Raw genomic sequence first — 17,838 nt, 5'->3', positions numbered from 1 at the left:
GATGTTTTGCTTAGTTCCCACACTACAGATTAGGAGCTGCTTGAAACAAGTTTCAAGCTTCTTTCCTGTTTATCCCTTGACTTTAGATTATAATAAATATGTGTTCGGTTCCTTAAATGTATGTTAATAAACAACAGCAACAATGAATACATGAATAGGAGGTAATCAGAGGTTAAAAAGAAGCTTTTAACTCTGTAACATTTATTTAAAAATTCTGAAGCAAACACCAAAATATCTTCATAAGGTATTTTATTGTCTTTGTACAAATGTCTACTTTTTTTAAAAAAAAATAAGGACATTATACTCACCCTAATGACCTCTCATTTTACTTAATCATCTGCAAAGTTCCTACTTAAAATAAGATCATAAGTCACAGGTACTGGACTTCAACATCTGTAGAAGAACACAATTTAATTCATAACACCCCTCTAATATAGGCTTACTTAAAAAACTTTTTTTTTTTTTTGTTGGTTGTGGAGCCTGAACTCTGGGCCTGGGCACTGTCCCTCAGCTCTTCAGCTCAAGGCTAGCACTCTACCACTTGAGCCACAGCACCACTTCCGGTTTTTTCTGCTTATGTGGTGCTGAGGAATGGAACCCAGGGCCTCATGCATGCAAGGCAAGCACTCTACCACTGAGCCACCTTCCCAGCTCCAGCCTTACTTTATTTTTGTAGTATGTATCTTCATCTGCTATATCATGCACTTACATTTTTACTGGCTTGGTCTCTCAGAGGTAATGTTATATCCACAGCATTTAATAGAGTGCTACACTCCTGCTCTGAATGTAGATCAGTGGCATAGTGTGCTTACCAACACCTCCCCCCCACACCAACTATAAATTTTAAAAACCCTAGAATAAAGAAGGAATACAATGAACATTGGAATATTTAGTCATCATTAGATGACTAAACATTAAACTGGAAATAGTCTCTCTATTTTAAAATACTAAACTCAAGGCTTGGCACAAATGGCTCAAGCCTATAATCCTAGCTACTAAGGAGTCTAAAACCTGGAGGATTCTGTTTTGAAAACAGCCAGGCAGAAAAGTCCGTGAGACTACATTTTAGTCTAGCATTTTGCTGAACTGCAGGTACGGGCTCAAGAGGTAGAGCCCCAGCGGAAAGTGAAAAAGCTGAAAAGAACTAGTACCCTTAGTTCAAGCTCATCGGCAACATATCTAAAAAGTCCTATCTCAAAATAACAAGTAGCAATCCTTTGTGTCCCATTGAATATCTATTTTATGTGCTCTCCTTCAGTCAGATTTCTCTTCTAATAAAATTTTATATCTTTTAAGAAAAGAAAAGAGAGGGCTGGGAATGTGGCTCAGTGGCAGAGTGCTTGCCTAGCATGCATGAAGCCCTGGGTTCTATTCCTCAGTACCACATAAGCAGAAAAAGCCAGGAGTGGTGCTGTGGCTCAAGTGGTAGAGCGTAGCCTTGAGCAAAAGAAGCTCAGGGACAGTGCCCAGGCCCTGAGTTCAAGCCCCAGGACTGGCAAAAAAGAAAAAAAGAAACAGAAAAAAAGAAAATAGAAGAGTGAATAGAAACATCATGTGAGAATGGAATTTGGGGCTGCACACACACCTGTAATCCCAGCTCTTTTGGCAATTTGAGGACAGCTTGGGCAAAATTATTTATTAATTAAACAGTATATTCAACATTTCTCAAACTACCTGATTCTCTAAAATTTGGCTTTAAGAGTTAGGCAATGGGGCTGGGACGGTGGCTCAGTGGTAGAGCGCTTGCCTTGCATGCTTGAGGCCCTGGGTTCCATTCCTCAGCACCACATAAGCAAAAAAGAAAAAAAGCCGGAAGTGGCGCTGTGGCTCAAGTGGTAGAGCGCTGCCTTGAGCTGAAGAGCTGAGGGACAATGCCCAGGCCCAGAGTTCAGGCCCCATGACCCAACCCCCCCCCCCAAAAAAAAAGAGTTAGGCAATGAATGTTAAAGAAAATAACAGAGCTGGGAATGTGGCTTAGTGGTAGAGTGCATGCCTTGTATGCATGAGACCCTGGGTTTGATTCCTCAGTACCACATAAACAGAAAGCTGGAAGTGGCACTGTGGCCCAATTGGTAGACGGAGAGCCTTGAGCAAAAGCTCAGGGACAGTGCCCAGGCCCTGAGTTCAATCCCCAGGACTGACAAAAAAGAAAGAAAGAAAAATAGGAAAGGAAAGGAAAGGAAAGGAAAGGAAGGAAGGAAGGAAGGAAGGAAGGAAGGAAGGAAGGAAGGAAGGAAGGAAGGAAGGAAGGAAGGAAGGAAGGAAGGAAGGAAACTGAGGCTGTAGATGATGGCTTCATACCTGCAATGCTATCTATTAGGAGAAGGAAGCAGGAGGATGACAGCCAACTCCAAGCCAGCTGTTAGTGAAACCCCATCTCAACCAAAAAGCTTGCTGTAGTGACATGAGCCTGTGGTTTCAGCTACATGGGAAGCTGTAGATAGGCGGATCAAGGACACTACCCCTGATTAGGCAAGTGGTAGAGTGCCTACCTAGGAAGTATAAGGCCTTGAATTCGAACCTCAAAACCACCAAATAGGGGGGAAAAAAAAGGAAGACAGGAGGGGTTGTGCACAGCTGTAAACTGTGGATACCAAGAAGAGGTCAGCATAGGCTACATAGTAAGACTGGACTATACAGTGAGATCTTGTCTCAAAAATACAAATAAAGCTGGGCAACAGTGCTTCATGCCTATAATCCAGCTACTCATGAAGCTGAGCTGGTTCAAAGCTAGCTTGAGCCTAGGAATCTGTGAGACAGTTATCTCCAGTTAGCCACCAAAAACATGAAGTGGAGTTGTGGCTCAAGTGGTAGAGCACCAGATTTGAGCAAAAAAGCTGAGTCAGTGCCTAGGCTCTGAGTTCAAGCCCCATTACCAATGTGTGTGTACGCACTGACACATACCCACACACACCAACAAATACAAGAATTGGAACTTTCTTACTACTCTCCCAACCCCTAAGCCAGTCTTAGATCTTCTGAAACTTGAAGCTTCAACAGTGAAAGGAGAACGTAGAAGGGAGGCCTTCTGTGTATCTCAGGCCCTGACATTGTCTCTGCTCTCACATTTCCCTCTCAGTTCTCACTGTGAGAGTAGTGAGTGGTGTCTGTTTGTAATAATAAGAGAAAAAATGTGACTCCAGGCAAGAATTTCACAGTCATTTTTGCTTATTAAGGGAATGGTGTATTCCTATCCAGAGAAAATACCTGGTGAAACTCTAAATAAAGTCCTCACTCCACGGGGAAGAAAGTTATCCCGCCTGGGCTGAAGTGCTTTGAAGAATAGAGAAATCTAGACTCTTCCTTGGGAAGAATTTGGAAATGGGTGAGACTTGAGAAATTTTGGAGAGTAAAGGAGGGGAGTGATTCCAGAAATGTTGTGAACACCCCGAAGGTCCTGGTAGCTCATGAGAAACACTTTGCAGCAGCGCAGATGGTTGCAGCATGGTTGGCAACAGCCTCTTTTACAACTCCCTGGGGGCCAAGCAGCTTGGGAGCAAACATTCCCCTCTTTCCATGGTGGCCCTCAGCGGTGCCTGAGGCAGGGAATGAATCCAGGACTTGTGACTCCTTGATTTGGGAGGAAGCCTTAGTCAGGTCGGCTTGGATTGTTGACTGCCGTGGCTCAAGTCTGTAGTCCCTCTGCTTTGCCTTCAAGCTTTTTACCCCCTGTCATCCCTACATTGCCTCTGTCCTTAGAGCCCCGCCACACAGCTAGACACTGGGCCATTTGAAACTGCTAGAGTTTAATACTAGTGAGATTTTTTTTTTTGAGTCTCTGAACAAAGAGCAATTTCTCATTTTAACTTCCAGTTTGGGAATCTAAACTCAATAGTTGTGAACTGTTCTCTGCATTGCAGCCACTTTTTAAATTTAGAGTACAACTGGCTTTGTCTTAGAGAATAATCACCAATTCCCGTAGGAACATGCCCATTTTCTTGTTGTTGTTGAAGAGAAATCAAAGAAAACCACAAATATTGCTACATTTTCAAACTAGATTTCTAATTTTAGAATTAGAAAGGAGCTTAAATTGTAATCTAATTAAGGCCCCTCACTGTGTCTCACTAGGCTATCTAAAGAACCCAGGAAAAATTGTAATCTAGGTCTGTAGTTAACAATAAGAAAAAATGTTCTTAGTAAACACAATGTCTTTGTTGTAATAAAAACAATTAATATTCCAAATGATTATAACTACATTTGATTTATTTATCATTACTTTCATAGTAATACCCAACTAGATGCATTAGCAATGTTATTGGGAAGATAAAAGTTCAGTTTGTGGGAGGGGGGGAAGTGCAGGTAGTGTCCTGGTACTCAGGCTTGAACTCAAGGCCTCATATTCTTGCTTAGCTTTTTCTACTCAAGGCTAGCACTGTACCACTTGAGCCACAGTTCCACTTCTGGCTTTTCTGGTGGTTAATTGGAGACAAGAGTATCATGGGCTTTCCTGCCAGGGATAGATCTCAGCCTCCCAAGTAGCTAGGATTACAGACATGAGCCATATATGCCTGGCAAAAGTTCAATTTTTAAGATCTATTTTCTTTCAATTGTCTAGTAAACTTTTAAATATATCTAGGAAGCCGATATTCTAAATTAATATTCTTTAGCATGTCTGAGGCACTAAACCTAATCCTCAGTACCACCACCACCACCAAAAAAAAAGAAAAAGATAAAAGAAAAAAGAAAAACAGAAAGGAAAAGGAAAAAAACAATGCCCAGAACATTCCTTTTTTGAGAGGAGTATAAGGGATTAGTCTTAGTTACTGAGCTACATCCTTAGCCCCATTCCATGTACTTAATAGGAAAATATATTTGTTGCTTTCTTTTATTCTCTTATACACTCATCTGCCCTCTTTTGTGATCATGCTGAAATTATATCTCCACTTAGCTCTTCTTTATGAAAAGGAGCTCAACTTCCTACCCTGAAACTTAGCCTTCACTAATCTACTTTCTGTCCCAACTGGTGTAGGGCACATGAGGTTAAGGTGAGACTTCTCAGCTTAAAGAAGATCCAGGCCCCTAAATGTTTCTCTATTGCTGCTTTGAGAATCTTTGAAGCACCATCCACTCTCTGTGACCCACTGACCCATCAGCCCACATGACAAGATGGCTAGTGACCTATCAGGTTTTTATTCAACATGCAAATTTATCTCAACAAAAGGTGGTTTCAATTATAAAGTGTGCACAGGTGATTGAGCTTCTTTTCTGTGTCACTAAAATTGAGACAGGTTCTAAATCAAAGGTGATCACTTGGGTAAATGATATTTGTTGATGTGCTTGTGTATATATATAATATGCTTGGCTAACTGTGGTAATGTTCACAAGTATGGAGTTTAGGGTAGACCCACATTTACAAAACTAGATGTGTAAATAAGTGCTGCATATTGAGGTAGTCTAAACAGACATAGGGAACAAAAAGAGATACTGTAGGTTGATGTAATGTAGAGCTGTGTTACATCAGAACATCATGTGACCAATCAAGTAGCAAAAGGCAAGACCACACAAAACCACCTGGGACCAACTTGGTCCACTGAGACATCTGCTAACTGTCCTCTGTTTCACTATAATGTCATCTCCATATCATTAGTTTTGCAAAATTGGCTGTTCCCATTCTACAAGTGATACCAAGCCCAATCCACAAACCCTATATAAGGGCAGAAAAATGGGGCAAAACCTATTTCAGAGAAAAATCCTAATCCATTCCTGAAATTCCTCACCTTTCTTCCAACATGTGAATGCATAGTTAAAATGTGTAATATTTGCCTCTTTAAAACATACTTTCTTAGCCTAAAGTCACTAGCTTGGCTGGGTAAAGTTATAGAAATAGAGTATGTGTGAAATTGAGAAAGTTCAACTGGAGTAAATTGACATGAGAAAGTGTTCTCAGACACCAAGACTGGAGTCTAAAACAAAACTTGCTATACAAAGAGTCAGTGAAAATTAAGTGTTACAGACAACCAAAACTACTCTCATGAGTCAGAAGGGAAGATTACTTCTGCTGGCTGGTCAACAGAGGTCATCTTTGAATTACAAATATACCAAAAGGGAATTTCTTCCTTTTTTCTGCCCAGTTCCTGAAAGTGATTATCCCCCCGAGGAAGCATTTATAGTTACTTCAGCAAATCTAGTACAGTGTTAGAGGCAGTCATTTTGGTACTTCTCAAATATCAAACCAGCTGTCCAGTTGAAGTGGAAAATTCTTTTTATTGTTTAAATCAGATCTTAATATATAGTCAGACTGTCCTCATCCCTTAATCCTCTTGCCTCTGTCTCATGAGTTTTGGAATTTTAGGTGTATACCACCACACTCAGCCAAGATTTTTCATATTAATAGGAATTGAATGGAGTAAGGGCATTTCAAGACAGGGGAAGAAAAGATACAGAGGGCACCAAAGGTAACGGAAGGTTTGGGTCTGAATCTGGCTGTATTCCAGGGTTAATATATCCCTACTGTTCTTACTTGAGTGCTTAAAATTTAGAAAGTAGAGTATAAGGAAGAAGTCTCATATCATCAATCCCAAAAGAGCACATAACTTTGAAGGCTCATTAAATTTCCAATACTGCAATTAAAAAAATGAAATGATAAATACAATCTATTGAGTAATGACATCACAGGTTGTAACTTCCTAGGATTCCACAAAGATAAATGGAAGGAAGATTTTTAAGGTTCTCTCTCAGGAACCAAATGGAACACACCCACAGATAACTAACGGCTTGTTTCATCGGGATGGGAACTCTGCTTCAGAGAAACTCTTGAGAACAATCCCTGGTGTTTTTCAGCCTGCCTCGCATCTCAAGATGTCTAGCTAGGTAAAGAGCTCTCTCAGAGCATGTCTATGGTTTGTATTTACCATCTCTAGTGTTCTTCACTGCTACACTATGAGTCTGGGTGTGGTTAACTCACTTTTTTGGGGGGGCACCACTTCCGGCTTTTTTTTCTTTTTCCTTATGTGGTGCTGAGGAATTGAACCCAGGGCCTCATGCATGCAAGGCAAGCGCTCTACCACTGAGCCACCTTCCCAGCCCCTAACTCACATTTTATACAGAAGAAAAATCACCTAAAAAAAAAGATGACAGGCAGGGGTGGGGATGGTGACTCAATTGGTAGAACCCAAAGGTAAGGCCCAGGTACCAATCTTGGTACCTCAATATAAAATGAGAGAGAGAGGTGGGGAAGGAGAGAGACAGACAGCGAGAGAGAGAGAGAGAGAGAGAGAGAGACAGAGACAGAGACAGAGAGAGAGACTGAGACAGAGACAGAGAGACAGAGACAGACAGAGACAGACACAGAGAGAGACACAGAGAGAGAATGAGGGGGGAGAGAGGGAGAGAGAATTCTATTACACTATCATTGTCACTATTATTATGACTTTCACTTACAAATTAACATGAGTTCCCTTTTCATTAGGGGAAGCCTTGTACCCCAGAGTCATCTTTGCCCCTTCTAATCAACCTTTCCATTTATATTTATAGAATACCTACTAGGTAAGGGCTATGCACCGGGTTGGGAAGATGGCTCAGTGGTAGAGCGCTTGCCTTGCATGTATAAGGCCCTGGGTTCGATTCCTCAGCACCAAAGCCGGAAGTGGCGCTGTGGCTCAAGTGGTAGAGAGCTAGCCTTGAGCTGAAGAGCTGAAGGACAGTGCCTAGGCCTAGAGTTCAAGCCCCACGACTGACTATATATATATACATATATATAATGGCTGAACTTGCATTTAAAACAAACAAGCAAACAATCTTCCCAAATAAGTCTCTAAGCTAAGTATTAGACTGAGCTTGCTTTAAGTCTTCATATTCTTTAAGGCCCTAAAACAACACTTTAGAAGTGCTTCAAATCATTCTTCATCTGCTTCTAGTCCTCTCAGAATCTGTACTTAACACTGAAGCAAATTGGACCACAAATACTTCTATTGATAGTGTATCATTGCTATGCACTTTTGCTCCCTCATCCTGAATCCATGACCAAATATCACTCCTTTATTAATGTTCTAATAGCACTTAATAATACTTAATACTTAACTTTTTTCCTTTTGCCAGTTCTGGGGGTTGAATCACAGGTCTTGCTCTTCCACTTGGGTCGTGTTCCCAGCCCTTTTATTTTTAGTTGTTTTTTGAGATAGGGTCTTGTTGCTATCTTTGCCCAGGCTCACCTCACACTTTTAATCCTCTTGCTTCTGTCTCCAGAGTATATGGAGAGTAGTATGCATCACCATACCTAGCTCCCTTTTCACATTTTATTACAATTTTGTTTTACATTTAGAAGGTATCTGTAGTGCTCATCTGCCCAACATCCCTTCCTCTATCTACGGTCCATCCCTCCCTTTAGTAAGAGATCTACCCTTCATTCACATAACTGCTACTCCTTCACTCACTGTAGTTCTCTTGTGGATCTCAAACATGGCCCCAAATATGGCTATTATTGTAGGAACAGGATGCCTTTCAGCATCTCTTCTTAGGGTCATATACATGGAAAGTGAAAAGATCTTGCTTTCTTTGGATCTAACAGCTGAGGTGATGGAAGTCCAAAGTCAGGAAGAAGGGGGGCTCAGAAACATGGCTCAAGTAGTAGAGTGCCTGCCTAGCAAGTTTGAAACCCTGTGTTCAAACCCTAGTACTGCTTTAAAAAAAAAAAAAAAAAGGCAGCATATGGCCAAGTCTAGCACCATGACTTCTAACCATTGCCACATGGACTAGGGAAGAAAGAAGAGGCACCATAGGGCCCACATTGAGTTTCCAGTTTCACTTATGTCTGATGCTGCTCCCCCCTCTTTGTCAACTGCATGAGCTAATCAAGCTCTACTTTTGATTAAGAGATATAAGATGGCTTGCTTACTTGCCCCAACAGGTTTGGATGAATACATGAAGTATATCCTGTACAGTCTCTCTAAGTCCCCTACAAGATGCTAAGACTGGCCCAGCACTGATCTGAATGGCTGTTCAATAATGTTAGCTAATTGTTGAAATCCTATCATCTTAGATCCAAATTAAATGACTGAAAACTTTTACTGAACCCCTAATTAGGATCATTCTGAGAAACCTACAGTAAATATCTGTGACTCTGTGATCCTGGTGGCACTTTATATTCTGGTGTTTGTGTCTGTCTGTCTGTCTGAGATTTGTTTTGGTTGCTGTGCTGGGGAATGGACCTAGGATTTCATGCATACAAAGCATTTGCTCTACCATGAGCTGTACTGCCAGCCCTTGATAATTATTTGAGTTATGTTCTTGGCTCTCTCTCTCTCCCTACTAGCTGATTAAGTTGTATGTACAGCTAAGTCTGCATAGTAGGAGTTCAAAGTGAACTGTGCTATGGGCCAGTTGTATAGAAGAAAGGCGAGGCTCAGTACTGATCCTGAGGTACTCACAGCTCTTGTAACAAGAAGCATTGTGACTTGCCTTGACCTGAATAGAAAATGAATAACGGAGAAGGAAAACAGTAACACATATCATTTATGGAGAAACAAAGCTCTGGACTGAGAGCAAAAGATATTTTTATCAGAATTGTCAAAAGAATGCAGAACAAGATCAGAAACATTTTATAAATAGATCAGGAACTAAAAATACTGGTAGTATAAAACCCCTCGTAAAATCAGACAAAACATTTCACTGAACATGATTTAACAACTGTAGGAGTCATTAAATCATTTTTTAAGTTGTTTTCAAACTTGTTTCCAATTAAAAGAGAATAGGTTCATCTGCCGTAAGGTGTGGCCACCCAGTGAACACAATGGCTATAAAATATTAGGTTTCTCCAGAAAGCATTCAGTGAGACTGACAGTGTCCCATCTGCTCCAACTCTGGATTGATTATGGTTAATTATGGCAGAACTTTGTTAAACTCTGAGCCTCATCCCTCCACTCCCGCCCCTCCCCTCCCAAAGCTCTCCACACAGAAACTTGCATTCTGCAGATGCTCTGGGATTATCTATTGAATAAATGGCAAATACATGGAATCTTTCCCACTTAGGTGATTATATCCAACTTCCTCACACTTCAGGATGGTTTGAAGTGGGGCATCATCAAGTTGAGCCACTTAAGATCCAGGTCAATATTTCTGAATCACAAACTAGATTAGACTACTTCTGTCATGGTGGTGGGTGGTCAAGTTCTAGAGAAGTCACAATCCCAATTTTTCTTTTTTTTTTTTTGGGGGGGGGGTCCAGTCGTGGGGCCTGAACTCTGGGCCTGGGCGCTGTCCCTCAGCTCTTCAGCTCAAGGCTAGCGCTCTACCACTTGAGTCACAGCGCCACTTCTGGCTTTTTTCTTTTTTGCTTATGTGGTGCTGAGGAATCGAACCCAGGGCTTCTAGTGTGCAAGGCAAGCGCCCTACCACTGAGCCACCTTCCCAGCCCTCACAATTTTTCTAGAGTCAGAAATTCAAACAAAATTTCACTTATTACCAGTACCAGTGGCTCACACCTGTAATCTTAGCTACTCAGGATGCTGAGATCCGAGGATCATGGTTCCATGCAAGACTCTGCAGGAAAGGCCCTGTGAGACTCACATCTCTAATAAATTACTCAAAAAAGTCGAAGTAGTGCTGTGGCTCAAGTGGTAGAGCACTCACCTTGAGCATAAAGAGGCTCAGGGACATTGCCCAGGCCCTGATGTTACGCTCCCAGGATCAGAAAAAAAAAATTGTGTGTATGTGCACACATACATGCAGGCACACAGGCACACACACCTGCGCCAGTCCTGGGGCTTGAACTCAGGGCCTGGTTGCTTTCCCTGAGAGGTTTTGTTCAAGGCTAGCACTCTACTTCTCAAGCCACAGCTCTACTTCTGGCTTTTTGGTAGTTAATTGGAGATGAGTCTCACAGACTTCCTACCTGGGCTGGCTTTGAACCTTGATCCTCAGCCTCGCGAGTAGCTAGATTATAGGTGTGAGTAATCATCACCTGACTCTCACTTTTTATCTTTTCTTTTTTCCTCATTCAGTACTGGGGTTTGAACTCATGGCCTTGTGCTTGCTAGGCGAACACCCTACCACTTGAGCCAGTGCCCTAGCTCTCAGCCCTTTTCTCCTAATGAAATAAACGCACAGATGGTATGCACAAAAAGTTAGGGTATTTTTTTTTCTATGACTTTTTTTTGCTTTATTTTGGTTTTGAGGGAAGTTCTTCCTATGTGACCCAGGCTGGCCTTCAATTTTCAGTTCTCCTGGTTCAGCCTCTATAGTGGTAGGATAACACATATATACCACTATGCCTACTTGCTTACTGTTACCCTCTTTTATATGGTTAGATTTGTCTTGCAATGTGCATGTTTTACTTTGATATTAGAATATTCATTTGTAAATTATTGTGGGAAATAATTCATCTGGGACACCAAGTTTTGGTTCTATGAGGGCAAGGATCAAGCTTTTTGGGGGAGGGTGAGTTGATAGCCTGTTACTAAGTAGCCAGGCTAGCCTTAAACTTGAAATCCTGCCTCAGATTCCTGAGCACTAGAATTACAGGTATGAAACATAATGTCTGGCTGGGGTTCAAGTTTTTCTTTCCCTTGCCTCTATATCTCTAGCATGTAGTATAATGTCAAAAACCCTGTAAGTATTCAGTAAATGTTTATGAGTAAATATATAAATAAGCCTTTTGACTTTTGACCACCTATTCTCAATTTTAAAATAGTCTTGATCATATGAACCAAGGAATGTCTAAGTAATAGAGTTTCAGAGTCTTCAGACACAGTATAGTTCAGAGGTTTCCAAGTTGTATATTAGTGGTTGATAAAAGCAATGTAGTGAGTCATAACTAGCACTTAGAAAAATAATTAGAATGGAATCTAGCAAAAAAAAAATACCAGAGTGCATTAAGTAGGGTCTTGTGTCATGTTTCTGCCTTATATACATGTATGTGCCTGTGTATACACTTGCACCTATCCATTGTGTGGCAATGCAAAGTGTTTCTTAACTATGAGTTGTGGTCAGGAAGTTGAGAACCACTTATCTAGTCTAATGTATGCACACATACACACTCTATGTCTCTCTCTCTCTCTCTCTCTCTCTCCTCTCTCTCTCTCTCTCTCTCACACACACACACACACACACACACACACACACACACACACACAATCCAGTCCTAACAAACTACCCTCAATCCCTCAAAATACCATGCTAGTTTTGTAACTATAGGATTTGGCACTTACTGTACCCTATACCTAGAATGAATCTGCCTTCCTGGTGGACCTGGAGACCTCTGGCTTACTTTCAAGATGCTGCTCAAATATCTTGCCATTGAACCCTTTGCTGACCCATGTGAGCCGAGCTAGATTCCCTCCTGTGTGCATCCACCCTCTCCAACCTGACTTAATGGAATTACATGGTGCTCCAAGGGGGTCCACATCTTCTATTGTTTGGGCTCCTGAAAGCACTGACTCAGTGGTTCTCATTGAAATACTGTCAGAACCTCACCTGATGCTGGTAGATTTCAGTCCATAGCTGCTAAATACATGCAGAGAAAGGTTTGTACAAAGAACAAAGTAGCACTTTGTAACAAAATAAAATAGCATCCTAAGCAATAAGAAAAGGTGAACATCTACACATACTCCTATTCTATATATGTACATTTGACTTCAGAGAATATCTTTGAAGAGTGCAAAGTAAGCTGGTGACAAAGGTCACCACCTGTTGTCATGGACAATGGGAGATTAATATATTTCACTGGTGCCTCTTGATTTCTGTGCTGTACACAGAGCTACCTCTGACTAAAATTAACTAAACAAATATTCTTCTAAAATGTTTTCATAAACGATGAATATAAGAAAAAAGGTTTATATCCTAACATTCCGTATATTCCATAATATAGACAGGCATGATGATTTGTATTGATTGGTTAAAATAAGTACCTTTGTTGTCTATAAAGCTTAAAGGCAAACATACTCAAGTTAGAATGAGATGCAACTCATTCTAACTAGACAACCGCTCAGGCTTAAAGAGGGAGACTGTGGTGGACAAAATTTCAGTGCCTAAGACATAAACAAACCTCCACTCTTCATGGAAAACCCCAGATGCTAGGCAGGTCTGACTAATGAATGCTCAGCAGTTGTCAAAGAAGGCAACTGTAACAAAGGCCAATCTAAGCTAATTTTGTAACTTTGGAGAACAAGGTTCTTCTGCCAGACCTTTGGCTCTGCTGTCCTAATTCTTCACTTCATTAAAATATTCTTCTATTAAGCCTAATTGTCAGGATTAATAGAGCTGCTTATTATGACCTGGGTTCCTATGGCAACCGTAAAATAAATGCTCAAGTATCTGAAGCACTGAGAAAAATAATATACACTAATAATAGGTAGCTCTATGAATCCTTTAACAAGACAACTAATTGAGAGCCAGCTATTTCTACATGTTGGAACAGAAACAACTGTGGAGATCTTCAAACTTTTTAAAAGCCAGCAAAACATTCTCTGTAATGATTCTGAGTAAAAAATATGCTCCTGGCTACTTTAGGATTATCATCACGATGTTCCAAGTTTATCTAGTAGTAGATAAACATAATTTTAGTAGTAGATGACATAATTTTACTTTATATATTGTATATTTAAAGAATCTACCTTTTATATTCTCTCTCCCTACATCCTATCCCCCTCACCCTGCTCTCTTTCTCCTCCCCCCATCCAGTTCTAGCAGAAATCTTAGCAGGGTTATTGTGACCTCCAGCTACCACCTGCATTTCAGCTGCCCAAGCCAGCCATATGTACAAGAGGGAACTTGTTCCTATTTCATCTGTTATATTCTTTTTGTTTTGTTTTTCCTGTTGGTTGCGGGGCTTGAATTCAGGGCCTGGGCACTGTCCCTGAGCTTCTTTTGCTCAAGGCTAACACTCTACCACTTTGAGCTGCAGTGCCACTTCCAGTTTTCTGTTGGCTAACTGAAGATAAGAATCTCAGACTTGGGGCTACGAAAGTGGCTCAGTGGTAGAGTGCTTGACTCCCCCATGCATGAGGCCCTGGGTTAAATCCCTAAGCACTACATAAACAGAAAAAGCCGGAAGTGGCACTGTGGCTCAAGTGGTAGAGCGCTAGCCTTAAGCTGAAGAGCTGAGGGACAGTGCCCAGGCCCAGAGTTCAGGCCCCATGACCAACTGGAAAAAAAAATTTCAGACTTTCCTGCCCAGGCTAGCTTTGAACCATGATCCTCAGATCTCAGTCTCCTGATAGCTAGGATTACAGGTGTGAGCCACTAGCACCCACTTCACTGTTAGATTCTTTACAGAATGGAGGATGAACTACAAACAAGAGGACCTTGAGATGGATCCTTCCTGTCCATGTTTTCTGAACACAACTCTTTTCTGACTCACTGTGAAAGCAAATAGTATAACCATGTACGTAAGTTTTCTAGGGCTGCCATAACCAGGCACTATGGCCTGGACTTAAACCAGAATTTTCTCATAAGGATTGAGGTTGGCAAGTCCACAATTGACAATTCAGGAGGATTGTCCTTGGCTTGAAATGGCCATTTTCTCCTTGACCCTTCATGTCCTTTCCTCCTTGCCTGCTTGTATTCTAATCTCTTGTTATAATAAAATCAATCATATTGGACTAGGACCCACCCAATAACTTCATTTCAACAGTCACCTCTTCAAAGAGCTTACCTGCAAATATAACACATCCTGAGATTCTGGAGGCTTGGACTTTAACATAAGAATCAGGGGCACATAATTTAGCCCATAACACTTTTTATTTTCTTTGCAAACGTGAACACACCCATTGTGTTTAACATCCTAGAGCAGACTAGAACACAGGCTCCATCACCCCCACTTTTTAAAGAAAGTTGAATTAGATCAACTCTCCAATTATTCAAGCTCAGTTAGGTAAGAGATAATAATAATTATCCCTAGCTTACAAAAAAAAAAGAAAAATTATCATCCAAAAATAAACTATTGGGATTATAGTCAGCTACCACCATATGACATTTTTTTTTCCAAGTCTTACTTTATTTTCCATCATGGTAATAAATAGGTAACATTAAAGTCACCATCTTGGGGCTGGGAAGGTGGCTTAGTGGTAGAGCGCTTGCCTTGCATGCTTGAGGCCCTGGGTTCGAACTCAGCACCACATAAACAAAAAGAAAAAAGCCAGAAGTGGCGCTGTGGCTCAAGTGGTAGAGCACTAGCCTTGAGCTGAAGAGCTGAGGGACAGCGCCCAGGCCCAGAGTTCAGGTCCCACGACCGGACCCCCAAATAAATAAATAAATAAAATAAAGTCACCATCTTAACCTTTTATTTTTTAAACCTTTTTACCATCCTAACATTCCCCCTGCCCCTGGTGCTGGGGATTGAGACCCAGGGCCTCACACATGCTAAATCTACCACGAACTACATCTCCAGTACACTCTTACCCATTTGCAGAGAAAAGGTTGACACAAAGTTTCTAGGTAGTCCAGCTGGCCACAAATATAGTGATTCTCTCCTTCCCAACTTCTTAGCCATCTTTAGCATAATTATTGCGAAGTAGTGTGTGAAGTCTATTCACATCATTATACAACAGATCTCTTAAACTTTTTCATTCTGCAAAACTGTTTAAGTCACCCAGTTTGTGGTATTTTGTTATGGCAGCCTTAGTGAACTAATGTCTTCACAGAAACAGGAGTAATGGTTGTCACAAACAATCTTGAATACCCCCAAGACTTGTGGTTTGGGGTTCTGCAGTTCTTATGCATCATCAGCCTTCAATAAATATCACTGTCATAGGCCTGTTTTTCAAGGCAAGAGAAAAAAGAGAAGTCAGAGAAGATGGGGAAGAATCAGGAAACGAAGAACCACAAGAATGCTTGTGAAAAAGGAGAAGCCAGACAAAGGAAGACATATTCTGAGGCACAGATCTTCAGAGATTTCAAGGAGAAATGACATTTGTATTGGACAGTTGTTAGTTATTCACACAAGTTTACAGCATGGGGGAAAGGAGTCAGGCTAGGATTCTTAGAGTAAAGAGAAATGTTAGCCAAAGCCAACTTTATGTTTTGTTTTTTTTGGGGGGGTCCGGTTGTGGGGCCTGAACTCTGGGCCTGGGCGCTGTCCCTCAGCTCTTCAGCTCAAGGCTAGCGCTCTACCACTTGAGCCACAGTGCCACTTCTGGCTTTTTTCTTTTTGCTTATGTGGTGCTGAGGAATCGAACCCAGGGCCTCATGCATTGCAAAGCAAGCGCTCTAACCACTGAGCCACCTCTCCAGCCCCCAAAGCCAACTTTAAATTCTAGCCATATAGTTTCACTGTTTGAAATATTTTATCATAAGAAAATATTATCTACATGCAATTATTTTTTAACTTATAATTACAGGCTTTGGTTTTTTGGCTTTTTTTGTGACAGAGTATCCCTATATAGCTGGCTTCAAATTTATAATCTCCTTGCCTCAGCCTCCAAAGTGCTTATATTACAAGCATGAACCACCAAGCCTGGCCTATCTTGAAGTTTTGTTTTGTTTTCACAGTACTGGAGGTTTGAACTCAGGGCCTTGTGCTTGCTATGCAAGTACACTATCACTTGAGCCACACCCTCAGCCCCAACTTGCAGTATTTTTGGGTTCTCCAACCCTATTTCCTGAAAGTACTACTTCTAAATGTTTCATGCACAGCCTCATAACACTGTTGAGAAACTGCAAAATGGCACAACCCTTTGGAGGACAATTCAGCAAAACACATGAGACTAATTTTTTTTTTACATTTCTAATGTTTTAATCCTTTAGATATATACATGTGCAAAGTGACACTAGATATCACAGGATAGTCACTTGGCTTGTTATATAAACTAAGTTTGGAAATAATCCAAATGTCTTCCCATAAAGGATGGTTAAATAAGCTATGCTACAGCCACACAATGGCATCTCATGCTGCTGTTAAAATAAAAAAAAGAAGAAAGAAAGAAAGAAAGGAAAGAACAAGGAAGCTCTCTTTACAGTGATATGAAAGATTTCCAAGATAGATTAGGGTAGAAAAAAACAAGGTACAGAGTATTTTATATTCCTTTTATGCAAGCAAAGAGGCAAAAGAAAGATATACACACATATATTTATTTGCTTATGTTTGCATAAAATAACTGGGGAAGGATGAGAAACAGAGTTGGTCTTCTAAAGAGAGTAGTGTTGAGATGGACAGAGAGGGTTTACTTTTAACTTCTGTTCTCGTTCATATATCCAGTCTCATTAGGGCCTTAAAATCAGTCTAAGTATAATTATGATCCTTGTGCAATTAGAAATTCATGTGCTCAGTTCAACAACTGACAATAGCTAGTGAACATAGAGCCCAACTCTAGCCTAATTCTGCCTTTTAAGTCTATGTTACAACATCCCTCCAACTACCCACCCCCCCCCAGAGCAAGCATGGGCCCCCGGTCTTCAAGTTTATAATCTAAAATCTAAAATAAATGGCATCACAGGCAGAATAAGAGAAAACCATGCAAACACATTTTAAGGTGTTTGGAAAATACAAAGAGCTAGAGATTGGGAGATATTTAATTAAGTGAGCTGGTTTAACTGGTAGTTTATGCTTGTTTATTTGTTCATTTGTTGGCTTCCTGGCTTTTCAGATACCTGTTTTGGAAGAATTAAGTGGAAGAGGGATGGAAACATGATCTACTCTATGTGGCAATAGTTTCCTGAGACAGGTAATTTTTTCTGAGTTTTTAAAAATTGGCTGCTTAGCTCCAGGATACCTTGTGCCAGTAAGTGACTAGAAGAATGGGGAGGAAAATAAAAGGTGAAGAAAAGTCCCTTTCTGGTAAGGCTTCTGTTGTCAGGGCTGTCAGGCTCTCTCTTCCTGAATGGGAAAAGGACTAAAACTATTCAATCATAAACCTGGAAACCTGAGGGGCATGCATCTGTTGGAAAGCTTTGGCATCTCATTATATT

General features: G+C 40.9%; 1 long non-coding RNA gene across 1 annotated transcript in view; it reads right to left on the bottom strand.

Moving 5' to 3' along the window:
* Nucleotides 1-15,016: 15,016 nt before the first annotated feature.
* Nucleotides 15,017-17,838, bottom strand: part of LOC138806290 (uncharacterized) — a 36,586-nt gene continuing 33,764 nt past the window's right edge. Inside the window, exon 3 of the long non-coding RNA XR_011365768.1 lies at nt 15,017-15,687. This is a non-coding gene — a long non-coding RNA (uncharacterized lncRNA). The remainder of the gene's footprint in view (nt 15,688-17,838) is intronic.

The sequence above is a fragment of the Dipodomys merriami genome, unplaced genomic scaffold (assembly GCF_024711535.1).
Source record: "Dipodomys merriami isolate MVZ:Mamm:240054 unplaced genomic scaffold, mDipMer1.0.p SCAF_4, whole genome shotgun sequence".
Classification (NCBI taxonomy): Eukaryota; Metazoa; Chordata; class Mammalia; order Rodentia; family Heteromyidae; genus Dipodomys; species Dipodomys merriami.
The sequence above is the reverse complement of the archived record's forward strand: the minus strand, read 5'-3'. Positions and strand labels throughout refer to the sequence as shown.